At 40.6% G+C, this 14,924-nt stretch overlaps 1 protein-coding gene across 5 annotated transcripts in view; it reads right to left on the reverse strand.

Annotated features, from left to right (window-relative positions):
* The window catches only part of PTPN5 (protein tyrosine phosphatase non-receptor type 5), an 82,728-nt gene that overhangs the window by 35,830 nt on the left and 31,974 nt on the right, over positions 1–14,924 (reverse strand). The gene's annotated exons all lie outside the window — the stretch shown is intronic.

Consider the following 14,924-nt stretch of genomic DNA (forward strand, 5'->3'; position numbering starts at 1 on the left):
GATTTCTGGATTTTTGGCTGAGTGTTCTATGGCAAAGGCTAAGTCTAAAAACTTACTTTGTGGATGAATTTGTACTTAAGAGCTATTTTAATAACATTATAATGTTATTCCATTCAATAGAAATATGCACTGGAGTGGTAAGTCCCTCAGTAGCAGCTTTTTGAACACAGTATGCATAGACATTAATTAATTTACAAGATAAAAGGAGTAAAAGATCAGACCTATCCACTGTAAATCATCCTGATTTACACCTTTCCACACGAGGAAAATCCCAAGGCTGCTCTATGTACAACACTATTCTTAACCCTAAATTGGCTCTGTGTGCCTCAGGTAAAAGCCACATTGTTGGCACTTCTGTGGTTGGTCAAGGTCAGGTTTCTATAGAATGCTCTCTTCATCAGATATTTCTCTACAAGTCTTGGAATAGTAACCCTGTGTCGGATAAGCATCCAGAAACTAGCCACAGCTCTAAATAGGCGAAAGAAACATTGGATTCATGTATCATCTGAGGATCTGGTCATCTGTACAATAAGGATTAATGGAAATCTGGCATTCTGATTTCTAGAACACAAAATCGTGAGAGTGGGCAGGAACATGAGCTGTTAATTTCCTACTACTCCATAGTCTTTCCTCCCCTTGCCGAAACGGACCTTAGGACATGCCTCCATAAGAAAACAAGGCATTTGGGAAATGTTGGTGGCTTCCTACAACGCTCTCCATTCCCACAGCTGCTCAACAGCAAGAGGATCATCAACATGCAGTGACTGGGGAGACCCAGAGATGAATCAAAAAGGAGCACCTGCAAGGTACTACCTAGTACTTTCAGTAAAGTTCAGGTTATTTGTTTCTTATATTCAAGATATTTCCACTCAATTTGTGAGAGGGAGTAGCCCCAGCAGGGTATGCTGGCTCTAAGTGGATCTAGGTAGCTATTTTCATTGTCATTGTACAGGTATTTCTCAGGAAACACTAAGAACACACATCTAGAGAGACATACACCCAGGTATGTATGCCATTTTCATATTAATCATACAGCAATAAAATGTGCAGAAAATATGGAATTAAAAAGGTAGTATCAGAAACGTTAACCAGCCTGTATTTCTCAATAGTAAGTTTCCTTTCACTTCCATCTATGCATCCTTACTGCTGGAAGAAAACAGTTTGAAAAATAGCACTTGTTAATAAAAAGCAGACAATTTCTGAAATACAGCTGAAGAGGTCATGGGAACTCTGCCTCTCTGCCCTTCAGGCTCCAGACAGTAGTGCACAGCCCATGACAACCCCACCCTCCAAGAAACACACACAGCCCAAAAGCTGTCCTTCATGTCCAGAGACACTGGCCACATGCTTAACATCTGACCCCTGATACTGTGCTACATAGAACTGGATGCAAAGATTTCCATGAGGATGACACAGCAGTCATGTCTATAGTTAAGGCTGCATTATAATTAATACTTTCAATGTTGGCCTTCATTTTCATATTCCACAATGAGTTAAATTTGAAAGTTTCCAACTCTTCAGACTGCTTCATATCTCATTGGATCTAGATTAGGACAAAGGGAAACCCCCTGTTACTATTTGCCTATTTTTTTTTCTCCTGCTCTTTTTGTGGAATGCTTATGCTATGTGTTTTGGAACAGGAAGTTGAAATTTAGCCAGGACATAATCTTGATGTCTGAAATTATTTTTGCCATCCATGCAAAAGGCATTCACATGTGGCTGAGATAAACCTACAAGAATGTCTATTTACATAGTTTATTATGACTTCCTCGAGTCTCTAACCCATTTTCACTAAGCATGTCCCACTTTTTTTTTTTTTTTTTTTTTTTTAAGTCCCACTTTTCCTCCATCTGCATTAAATAATGTACTTCAGTCCCTTAGAATGGCTGAAGAGTCTTTCACTGTCATTCCAAATCCTAGTGATGGCCTTTGTTGGATGCACCTTCCTGAAGCTCCAGATAAAATATGTGCAAACCACAACTAAAATATCTTCGGGAAGACAACCAAAGCAAGGAACCAGAGAATACAGATGTCAAGTTCAGCTTTCAACTAGTTCTCATAAACTCATATTTCATATTTCAGACTACTTCTTTTTTAACTGACCAAAAGCTCGTTTACCTTGTTATGCAGCAGGTAAATAGAATGTCTTCATTTCTTATCTGTAACAGCCTGAGATTTTACAAGGCCAGTCATTTCTAAGCTGGAAGCAGAACCCTGACTCCAGATGACGATGTTAAGGGCACTTAACCACACACCTTCTGGAACAAAGACGTCAAAGTTAGGGGAGTGCTGGGTCCGTAACCATGGGGATCTATGCCTCTCCAGAGCCAAGAATCCCAATTCCCAGTATTCCAGTGTTGTCTAGCAACAGATGTACAATTGTAGGAGTCAAGTTCTTCTTCTGCCCTATGTGAAGGACAATAGACTACTTCTACTATCAGTTAATTTTTTACTGCATGAGGTAGAGATCTGCTCTATTGACCTAAGAACCACAGATTCCTGCTATGCTGAATTGCTTCTGTTCAGCTGCTATCAACAGGTGTTTTCACTGTTACAGTAAAAATCAACAGTGGCACTAGGTCAAGAACTCAAATACTTGAAAACTGTCAGAATTCATATGTGTAAATGTATATATTAAGAATCATGTCTTGGATATACAAAGAATTTGTTAGATTAATACAAGTCCACTAAAATTTAGTATTCCAAATCCCAGAATATTAGATTTTAACAAACGTAGTGATGCCCATCTAGGATTTTGTATTGATTTAACTATGTCTATGTTAGACAATACTTCAGTCATCATTCAAACTTCATATTACAACCCTATATTCATGTATTGCTTGCAATAATGGGGTTGGGGTTTCTTTCAGTGCACAAATTACATGTCTCACGAGTGAGACATTGGTAAAAGTTTTCATGTCAAGGTCAGTGGGAAGGTCTTGAGAGAGATGATAAGAACAACTACATCCAGAAGGAGTCAGTTATGCCTCACCTCTGAGCGATTTGACTGACAGTGAAATGTAACATCCACATGATAGCCTCCTGAAACCCTGTCCCATGATACAGAAATTCAAGTTCCACCAGTACTTCTCCTTCGACACAGGGCTAAGAAAAAGGAATTGCTAGAAAAACCCTTTGGAGGAAGAACTAAAAGGGCTCTGATATCTGTATCAGGCATACTCCTTGTTAAAGCAAATTGGAATTTCAAAATAGCACTGTGAACTTGACCATCATCCTTGCTGTTCAGGGAAAAATAACTTTCTGAATCAAACTAGCGATACACCCATCCCGTATTCTTTCCCTAAACACAGCCACCAGACCAAGTTGCCAAAAATAAATGACACAACAATTTGCTAAGGAATGATCTATACAGGGGAACTTCTTCATCCCCTCACAAGGTAACAGTAGGCTTCCATAACTCAGAATATATCTATTTCTAAACCCCCTTTACCTCTCTTTTTTTGTTGTTGTTTGCTTGTTTTTTGACTCTGCATATGGGTACAGACAGGGCAGAAGAATGAAACAAGAATATATACACACTCTAGGAAGAAAGCCACACACTTGGAGTACCAGACTTAGCTGGAACACTAAATGGCACTGTAGTAATGGAAGTATGATGACAATGCCTTGCAGTAACAAATACACCATAAACCAATTGAATGCCACTGTGGACAAGGCAGCAGCAGCTCTGTAACTCAATTGATTCATATTTAGAACCATCACAGGAAAAAAAACAATCCCCTCAACCATGTATCCTCACTGTATTTCCTAACAAATAGGAAACACAGGACAGACAACAGCAAGAAAAAACAAGAACATCCACTCCATGCTTCTTACTGTGCGTGCTGTCCTTGTGGCAGTAATGAGCAGAAGTAGCTTGGGGCAGTGTAGCACAGGTTGGCAAACCATGAGCTCTGTGAAACTACCTGCCAGATGCACAAGGTAGAAAGGAGAAATGGGCCTCGCCTATATCACCAGCTCTCAAGCTGCAGCAGCCAGCAGATTGCAGCAGCTCAGCAACACTGTCCCATGTTTGTGCTAGGTGTGAGGAAGATATATACCTTTGTCAACCTGTTTACGTCTCCATGATGACTGTACTTGACAAGAATTTACACTGAAGTGTGGGACCAGAGTTAGGAAGCATTGCTAACTATGAACATGACAGCAATACTTAACATCCAGCAAAATTACAAACACTTTACATCACAGACCTAAATCCATATATAGCCTCTACATCTTCGGGTATCAAAATGCAACTCTCTATTGAAATCACTGTCTCAGATTTCCATCTAATTGCTAGGAAGGTCTGCCATTGATTAGAGAACATTAACTGAACGTATGCTACTGATAGGGGTCTGCAAAGCTTGTTTTCACATGCATTGAAATTGCATATGCAGGACATAACCCTGGTTTGGTACTTCACCTAGCCAGTAAGGAACCCATTAAATCTGCAAGTCATTAGACATCGGTTTCAGTGAAGTCCAGATGCTGTCAAGACACACCCAACATGGATGAGCTGCCTCAGGGAATACACAAACATGAGGCAGCTTGTGCTGCTGGAGTGTGAAAAGACAGCTTCTCTACTCAAGGAATAGAACTATACATGTAGTACTAGTACAAAGAGATGGCCTTAGGAAGCATTCTCTTTTGCTTGCGACACCTTGCAGTATGAGAACGAAGGAAACAGAATAACTAGCTTCTAGATCACGAGGATTTTCCTTTTGCACTGAAGTGGTATGGGAGGAAGTGGGTATAAGGAAGGGGATCTGCCATATTTGCATTGCAAACAACTTGTGGACTTGAATTCCTCTCCCCACAGGAAACCAACCAGTGAGTCACTAACCTACAACTCAAACTTTTACTGATCTTTACAACCAGCCAATCTGAGATATTCATGAACTAAATACAATGGCAGAAGCTATGTCATAACTTACTGATGTCCTTACTGATGGGTACAATTCCTCATGAGGGAAAGGCTGTTTTTTCTTCATGTTCTCTACATTCCTAACTCATCTGACAAGTTACATTAAAAATTACACTCAAGATCTAATGAGCTGTGTTGAAAGCAGTGGGAATGCTAGTTCCACACACAGTTATAATAAGAATGCATCTCTATCTCTGGCTCTTCCATTATTATTTTTTTTATACCTTCCCAATTATGATACAGTACAAACTACTATTCTACTTGATTACTGTTTCCAACAGTCCCATACTTTACCTTTTCCAAATATCTGAATAAAACACTGATTGAGAGAGCATGTAGACCCTGAAAGTATCCAGATGAAGAGCTGAAAAGAAAAACAATCCCACATGCACCTTATAGGTACCTGTATGCGTACACGTGTGTGCACATATCATCTGCATGAGCTGAAAGCAAAGAGTTCATCTGTTCTTTGAAAGATCAAACTCTGGAACAGAAGTTGATGGAAACTTCAGTGACAACAATGCAAACTACAGCTCTGAAACTGAGGTTTTGGTAAGTATGATCACAGATAAAAAGCGCCTACCTCCTGTTGCTTAGTTTACAGAGAAAAATCTTCTTCAGTCCTTTCTTAAGAATAAAACCGATAATAAAATATCTCAATTTTCATTTGTATCATTACCAAAATGCTTAGTTAGACACTGCAATGCCCCTCCCTACTATTAGCTGAAAAAAAAAAAGATTAATTTACCCCTGATAAGATAGAGGACAACCCACACTGAGCATTAGTTTTCCTTTGCACCTGCTTGCCTGTGAGTGGCAATTAGTGCACCTAAAGCCAGCCTTCATTCTGAGAAAGGCAAATGTTCTCTGAAGTTTGTTTAAACAGAAGCACAGAGAGGGAAACGTGTGCCTTCTACAAGCCAGAAAGAGCACTGAGATTTATACTTTTCAAGGTCAGCTGGTGGAACCTGGACACTGCTTAAGCCAAACCAACTACCAGAATGGACAGATACATCAAAAGAAAAAAAAAGGAAGCTGGAAAGTCATGCAGAAAAAATAACGATCAAACCAGGCACCAACCTGAGGTCTATGTATTTCTGGTCCAATACCTCTCCTCTTTTACTGGTAACCTTATTTAACCAACTTAGAGAGATAACTTTCCTCTCTACTTAAGATAAGTTCTGCTAAAAAGAATATGCAGCCCTTTTCCCTGCTGGTGGGCTGCAAAACTCCATCCATAAATGGCCTATTCTCATCTCTGAAGGAACAGGAGCCTGATACCAGAGTGTGTGAGGAGAATAGTTGCCTTTCCACTCAGAAGCTCCCTGCTGAACTGCTGAGTCACACATTTTCTCTGCATTCATTTTCACACTGCTCCCACTCAGTCCACCTGCCACTTCATCTGGGATGGGTGGGAGGAGAGAAAAAGAGGTGAAGTCAGAAAAAATGTTCATGTTCACCCAGGACCATTATTATGACACAGCAGGGTCACATATAAGAGCAAGCCTGCAAGCTGCTAGAGAGGGATGGAGAAGAGAAATATCAGATTGCAAGACAAATTGCCTCCCCCTCTTCTTCTTCTACAAGAAGAGACCGGCCAGCAAACAGATTGCAGACCTCATCTGATTCCCAACTGGTCACTGCTGATTTGTTCCACAAGTTTCAGGCTTCAGACCAGCCCTTGAGATTCCTCCCCTTTTCTCCGACTTCAGAGTTTTCAAGATGCTGTGACTTTTTCAACAGTCCAACAGGCACTGTGTAGTAATTGCCTGGCTGCCACAGGGAAGTGTCACAATGACAAGTGACAATACCTTCTGGATAGACCCCAGTTCCTAAGGCCATCTTTAGCTGATTTGCTGCAGTGGAACTATCCATCAACTGCAATCCTTTTTCAAACAGAATAATATGAAGAGAAAACGTTAGTCCTTTTCCTTTGCTTGATTTTCATGGGAGCTACAACAGGAGTCAACATTTCCTGCCATCTGCTAAATTCTAATGTAAAGAAGGGACCCTGCTATCTGTGGTGGGAAACTTGTTTTATCAAGGTTATAGCAGGCACAGGTCTCTATTACATTGGACTGTACAGTTGAACAGAAATATACATTTAATTAAATTATGAAGGTAGTAATTTTTCTCTAATTAGATTTTTGGACACTTCAGTTCTTAAGTCATTAAAAAAGAGAAAATGCCCAGAAGCTTCCCAGTTTATTCAACTATTCCAAAAATACACCTCTGAAACTGACTTGCAGACTAAACCAGGATTAATTTTCAGACTAATTCTTAAACTAATGCTACTGCTTATATTCAGTAGAAAAACTAGAGGCTTGTTAAGAACTAGATAAGAATTGTTTTATAAGGCAGAATTAGCACTTCAGAAAGTGAGCCTGATTTTTCCTTGTGAGAAGGAATCTGTTCTTAGCTAATGTTTGGCCCCATTTCTCAGAAATTCTTCCAGTGCAAGTTTACTTGCTTGAAAGTGTGCTTGTTCTCTACAGGTCTGAAGTGCAAAATCAAAATCCATTCCAAGAAGATTTTAGTGAAATTGTTTTAACGTGCCTTCCTATATCAGGTCTCTTCCCTCCCTTCCCCCCCCCCCCAAGAGGCTCAAGAAATAGATCACAAAAAAATGTGATAACTGGTGGGAAAGGAAATACAGGAAAGAGAAAAAGCAAAATTCATAACCATTCTCCAAGTTCCTTACCTCTGTCAGCTTGTTGTTCCAAATAATCAAAAGAGTTTGGAAAGCACAATTTTATGTGACAGGACTCTGGTCTATGAAAACATCGTTGAAGGATGCAGCCTGCCACCAATGACTTTGCTGCGCTAAAGGGTGAGACTCAGAGACCTCATTTGAGCAGCTGCCAAACTCTTCCTTCCTTGGAGAAACCAGCTGCTCAAGACAGAGTCCTGCACAGTGCTACTGACTGCTTAATAGCCCTAGCCCATTGAGTATGAGCAAGTAACTTACTTGATCATCTCATCCAATTTCTAGTCTGTAATAATTCACATGAAAGAGCTGCAAGAACATGGCAGCTCACAACACCCTTGGCTGAGAAGGCTAGCTCAGGTGCAAGCCCTGCTTACACGGGAGTGAGAGGAAAGCAAAATCATCAGGCTGTTTGCTCGAGAAAGACAGGCCTCCCAGTTCAGCACGGACAAAACAGTAGGAGCCATCAGAAGCAATAAGAGTGTCAGATAAAGGAACCAAAGGCAAAGTATACGATAGTTACTGTACCATCTGCTCAGGTCTCGTTCTCCTCCAATATTAGTTATAAACTGCAATGCTTCCACTAATAACATGGGAGATGCTCTGAGTTTCCAGTGGAAGGTTAGTTATGCCACTGTCCCCATATAAATCATAGTTCCACTATTAAATCAAATACACACGAGGTTTATTCTTAACAGATCTACTAATGCTTACAGGTCTTAAACAAAGGATGTGTTGTTAAGCACTGTCCTTTTTCCTTTTCTCCTGGGAAACCTGTCAAGTTCAAGAATATGCTATTTCTCATGGCAGCTAGGGCCCCTAGAGCAGTGTTTGGTTCAAAACAATTAAAATATTAAATACAGTGTCAAATTACAGCTCTTGAAAAGTGAATGCAGACCCTCAGCGGGCAGAGGCAGCGAATATTAACTTCCATCACACCCACACATAATTAGCATTTGCCATCTTTCAATCAGGGCTCTATTCAAAGCTTCTTTTGTTTTTGTACAAGGCTTTTTCCTCCTTTCCTATTAAACCCATTGCAGAAGGTCCTTCTCATTACTGCTTAACAGTTAACTGCATTCCCCTTTTTAATATAAAGAATATATTTCTTGGTTATACTGTTTTCTTTGGGGAAAGTATTTCAAGTGCCTGGCAGTAATTCTGGGGGTGCCTTGAGCTTTTATAAACAGACCACAAGTTGACTTTCAGCTGAGTTGGTTGCCCCAGATCATTCCCAGCCTGCAAACTCCATTTAACAGGGAAAACTGACACCCACAAAGCAGCTCGGCAATTCTGTAGTTCAAGAGCTGTTGCTTTGACTGCTTATGGATCGACCTTGCACAGGAACATAGCTAGGGAGAATTGTCAAAAGGGCAACAAAGAGGCAGATTTAGATGTCCAGAGTTTAATTCTCTTCCTGAGATAGAATAACTAACTCTCCCTGCTCAAACCCAAATGATCGCTTTTGTACCTTCAGCCATTAACAACAGGATATGAGTAAAAGCGCCTGACTGCATAATCAAAAAACAGCTACTTTAATTTAAAACCAGTCAAACAGCCTCTGCAATAGCAGAGTCAATTAGAAGATTAAACAGAAAGTGCATTCTAGTTTCATGCACTTTTGAAAGTATTTAATATTAATACTATCGTTTATATTGGCATTAGCACACTTGTATTACTCAAATAAACCATATTTCTTTTTTGCAAGTAAAGAACTTCCGCAGCTGCAATGCAAATACCATTGCGTGCTTCTAATTTCTCTTGAGCAACTTCCTAGCCTGCTGACCTGTATGTTTTACATCTGTTTTCTCCTCTGGGAAATGAGAGAGCTTGCACCCTGAAGCAGATGGGTGATATGCTGGCCTCCTGCCAAGTTCAAATGTGAAGATTTTGATGCCGTCCATTTGGATACAGCCTGCTTTACTAAGTGACTAAAATCTTACGCCCTGGAGCCATCAGCAAAAACATCTAGGAGACCCACCATCACATTCAACATTTATTCCAATGACATTCTCTTCCCTGAGTAGAGTGAATTATATCAAGACTAGTCTCAACAATCATCTTCAGCCACAAACCTTTTATACGCCTCAAGGGTACCATCCCAACTATAAGCATTTCACTTTCTTTTATGGATTTAAAAAGGCTATGCTTGCACTGCTTGGCTTCCTCAAAAAATAATATCTTTCAGATGCTATCATTTAGTCACCAGAATAAGCACTTGGTTAGATAAGGGTGTTGGACACCTGGCAACAGGATGTCCACACTTCATTTTCTGTTTCCACCCAGGGCAGTTCCATTATGGGCACAAATGCAAAGGCTACACAATCAATCATTGTTGCTCCGGATCAGTGCTCTGCAACCTCTGTAACTGCAGGCTCTTCATGTTAGGGCCATACTGAGATGCATGCTAAGTATAATATTTCCATCAACCTCTCCTCCTCTCTGACCACCTAACAACACAAAAGCAAACAGTTCACATAGAGGAAGGTAACAGCTCACTTGGTTTCTTGTGTCCAGTTTTTAAAGGTTCCTGTACTGTGCTCATCAACACATACACAAAGGTTTAAGTAGCTAACTAAAAGAATCCAACAGTTTGCCTTCTCATCCTCTTCCCAGTGACAGAAATGTGCACAGGACAATGTTTCGTCTAGCTACATAAGCAGACATGCACAAGTTGTTATGGATTTATGTCAGAGTAGGTGAGGAAAAAAAACACATGCTGATGATAAGCTTTGCAATTATTCTGGGAGCATTTTTGCACTACTTGCCTGCAGTCAAGAGCTTCAGTGGCTTATAAAACAATCCAAAGAAACACCTCTCACAGAAGCCTGCATCCCAAGGTTTTCCTTGATCTGAGAAGGTGACTGTCTTGTACTCCACAGCCTCATGCCAAGTCATCTAGCAAGAGCTGACATGAACCAACAGGTCCACAAGCTGATAAGCAAAGCTGTCAAGACATCGTTTTGGAACCAGATCCTGAAACAACACAGCATTGCTGCTTTCAGCTCCAGAGCAAGGTTACTATCGGCTAGCCTAGGATTTTTTTTTTGTTCTGTGCACCAGCAGTCAGAGTGGATGCTTTCTCAGATCCCTTGGATCAAGATCACTCCAGAAAGGTCTTGTATATGATTTGATGTTCCACAGAAGCAGGTGGCATGTCTGCTGTATTTGCAGGAGGCAGAACTGTCAATGTACACTGTTAAAACCTTCAATTGCTACAGTTATAAAAGGTCTCACACCATCTACTGCTCTGAGGATGAAAAAGACATGAACTCATTTTACCACCTCATTTGTGCAACACAAATTGGGGTGGTTCAAAAGATTGTTTTCTCAGGCCCTGATTAGAGCATTTCTCTTTTCAGGAGCTCCTGATTTCTTAACATTTGTAATGCAGGTCATCACAAAGGCCACATGTCCTCATGGAGTCCAAGATGTCCCACCGCTTTGTTCCCATGTTGGAACACTACTGTGCTAGCTGTCTAAATCTGTGTTTTCAGGAATTTTATAATGTATTTGGAAGTGCATGCAGTCAAATGTCATACATACAGTGTTCCTTACATAGTGTGGGTGACTGTATGTGCCAATGGGAAGCAAGATTTTTTCCAGTGATACTTCTCATCCACACAGCTTTCTTCCTGCTATGCTATCCAGAACACTTCGTCTGCATTTACCGGAGATGCCAAATGCCTTATACCAAGTCTCTTCCCACACTGAGATACACACTTGACTTCTACAAGAAGTAGTTAAACCTGTACTGAATGACCTTGGAAGTCTCATTCTTAGCTCCTAAAGACCTCTGCTGAACTTTCCTACCTACCCTACTTGTCTTCTTCCACAGGGGCCAGATTCCACTCAATTTTTTTTCTTTGCGCCTCTTGACTTCCAGTTTCAACTATGTGTAACACACTCTTTGTCCTTTATGCTGTAGAGGACATTAATTATCCTGGGAAAATCATAAGCAGAATGGACAAGGAGATACGCTTTACACGCGGCTCAGGTAGAAGTGCTGTGATCTATTTCAGACATGCCAAATGTGGACTCAAAAGACAAGAGATGAATCAAGAAGATATCAAGTCCTACTTTTTGGGGAAGGGTAATTACAATATTTGTCTGTGTACTGACCTTTTATCTCTACAGATTTAAAGTGCTCTTACCAACTGAAAAGCCACAGAGTCACCGAAGTCATACATGTCTCCACTATGAATTGCATTTTAGCAACACACAGCAAAGCCTCAAGATCAAAGGAAGCTTCACCCAAGAGCTGCTGCACAAGCACTTTCACCTATGGAAAATGGCACAGGCTAACAAGGCCTTGCCAAGGACATTCAGAACCTGCCAGAGTCAGCGAGCACACGGCAGCAGCAGGCAGTGTGCAGAGTGCTAAAGGAACCATTTTGCGAGCCCCCGCCCAAAAACTACAAAACAAAATGACCTGCTCTGCAAAAGCTTTCTGTATTTATCTTCCACAGAAGACCTACAAAATGGAAGGCACTTAGTGTCTTTCAGGAGTGCCATCCTTCTTCCTGAAAGCCTGCAAAATTGGTTAGATTATTCTTATTTATTTATTTCTAACCTATTTCAGCAGGAATGCTGCCTTGGCAAGGAATTGAGAACCAAGCCTTTCAGCCTTACCACCTCAGCCCCCGTTTCTGGGCTCAGAGGTAAGAGACACTTCTTCAGGCACGTACAGAAAAGACAAAGGCATTCAAACTGCTAAAGACTTTGCCAAGGAGCAACTTTGGACTGTCATTTGAAGGTCAGTCTTAAACATACAGTATTTATCTGCCTATTGTGAAACAACTGCTGAAGCAGAACAGTTTTAATAGAATATGTTAGTTAATTAAATCCAGAATGTTAATGGGTTTTTCATAATACCATGGCACTGTATCTATGAAAAGCAATGAAAAAATTGTTCTATTTAAAAGTGGTAATAGCTGTAGTCTTTGAACATATGCTTAATGAATAAATCTGTTAGGAAAAAAGGCCTGTGTGTATTGGAGGAGGTTAGTATGTTTGTTCTCACTTAAAGTGTGCCATGATGGCAATAATCAACAGCAAATGGCCTCTATTGTCAGGACTAAAAATTTCATTTGGCCATTTACTTTCAGGTGAAACTGCTTTTTATTCAAAATAACACATTCTTTTAGCCTAACGAGTGAGTTGAAAACAAAGCCATGCCAGATTCATGTTATTAAGGACACCTGATAAGCACTCATGCTCTTTGGTGGGTGCAGAGTAAGAAACACAATGTAGTAATACCCAGGCAGCTTGCTACCACAGCATGGGGTGCAGCACACAAGGAGCCAAACAGACTCCAGTGAAGAGGCATTCAGATCCCATGGTGAGAACAGTCTAACAACCCACTATGAGCACATATCGTAGTGGTGGGCGCAATTTCAGAGATGAAATTATATAGAATACAGTACAATACAAAGCCTGAACAGAATAGTGCAATTGAAGCTCTGATGCCCACCTGAACACTAAGACAACAAAGCACACAGGAAGAAACTCAGTCTACTGGGTTTCCATGTCCAAGAACAGGTGTGAAAACACACTGGCATGTTCATATGTGTGGAAATAAGTATGGGAGGTATGTACAGTTAAACCACAGCCAGCTGGGTACTTTTAAAAGAACTGACAGATGTTATTAAAATGCACCCCACAAAAGTCACGTGTGTCAGTATTTACTCAATTCCTCTCCTGTCTTCCCAAAATCTTTTCCCGTGCAGTGGCAGAATCTCTTTTCTCCATTAAATCTGAATGCTCCTTAGGAAGATTCACCAAGGCAGACTCCCCTTCCTGTCCCTTCCCTCAATAACATGCTTGAATATGGTGCTTTTTACAACACCCAATCTAAGCCAAATCTGGACTGGAAGGCACATTTTGTGGTTAAAGGGCCATGGTTGAGTCCCAGGTGACATTCAACCAGATTTCCAAACAGGGCACATTGCAGGTGGAAATCCTACTAACCAGGCAGCAGGGGTGGGAGAGTGCTCCTCACTGCTTCTGAACAGTTGAGGCATAACTCAATGCCTGTTCTCCCTCAGATTTGATAATTTCTCAGTCCTTGCAGTCTTTCTTCTTTCCTATAAGAAATTTCCCCTATGAACATATAGAGCAGATCCAGATTAACAAAGATCAGAGATCATGAGTGGGAGGAAAGAGATAAAAAGAGGCAAAAAAAAAAAAGTAAAAAAATTAAAGCAAGTCTCAGGTTCCCAAGGCTTCTTTTTGAGAGAGAACTGTGACACAATGAAGAATATATTCCATCTTTAAAACCTCTGATTCTTAAGGATGGTATTCCCCTCCCACCCTCTTCTCAATATTATCCTTACTGAAATACTTCTCTCATTGAGTTTTTTTGCATTTCTTTCTGCTAAATACAGAAATGGTACCAGCAGGTATAAGTAAAGCATGAAACTTCAGTCTGCAAACTGTTAAGGCAGAGGTCTAGATAGCATGGTTCCAAAAGAGCAGGGCTTGTCAACGTTACAGAGTTGCTAAAGGAATGGCAGGAAGCTGACTTAGACTGATGGCAAAAAAATGAATGGATGCTCTTACTTTGTTTTCAGGCTGCCTTCTGGCTGTTTAGCATGAATCAGCAGTGGAGGTTTAAGATACCATGACATGAGACATTAGACTTCCAAAGAGTGGTTTGCTTCAGCTCAAAAATCAGGTTTATGAGACCATTACTAACATGTCAGCAAGGTTCTGTTCTCTAAAACGACTAGCATGTTTACTAGGCTGACTTTCAGTTTATTTCAGCATGTAGCTATGTAAATACTTTGCCTGTTAATCAATCAGTCTACCAACTCAAACAGTGACCATAAGGCATGCAAAAAAAAAAAAAGTTGGGATGTAACAAGGCGCCTGAACCAAAAAACAATGAACTGTTTGGGATCTCAGATCCCTAAAACAGGCCCTTGGTTATTTTTGACCTCTAAAATGTCTGTTTTATGACATAAAACTAGGTCCTACAAAACCACTCTCCATCAGGTAATATAAAAGATGAAAGTCAAGATAGACAAGAGACTAGCAACAACAAGAAGGGAAAGACAAAGATAAAATAAAGGTGAAGACAGGAACAAAAGAAGGAATGAGCATGCTTAAGAATAATGGAATGAGAATATGTGATGAGAGAAGAGATGAAAGAAGGAAAATGAATATAAGGCCATAGAAGAAAAGCCCACAGGAGGGGGAGTGTGAAAGCCTGGCAGAAGGACTGAGGGGAGACTAAAAACAGCAGCTGGCAGCAACTCAAATCAAACAAGACAGCATATGCAAGGAGCACAG

Source organism: Aythya fuligula, chromosome 5 (assembly GCF_009819795.1).
Source record: "Aythya fuligula isolate bAytFul2 chromosome 5, bAytFul2.pri, whole genome shotgun sequence".
NCBI classification, from domain to species: Eukaryota; Metazoa; Chordata; class Aves; order Anseriformes; family Anatidae; genus Aythya; species Aythya fuligula.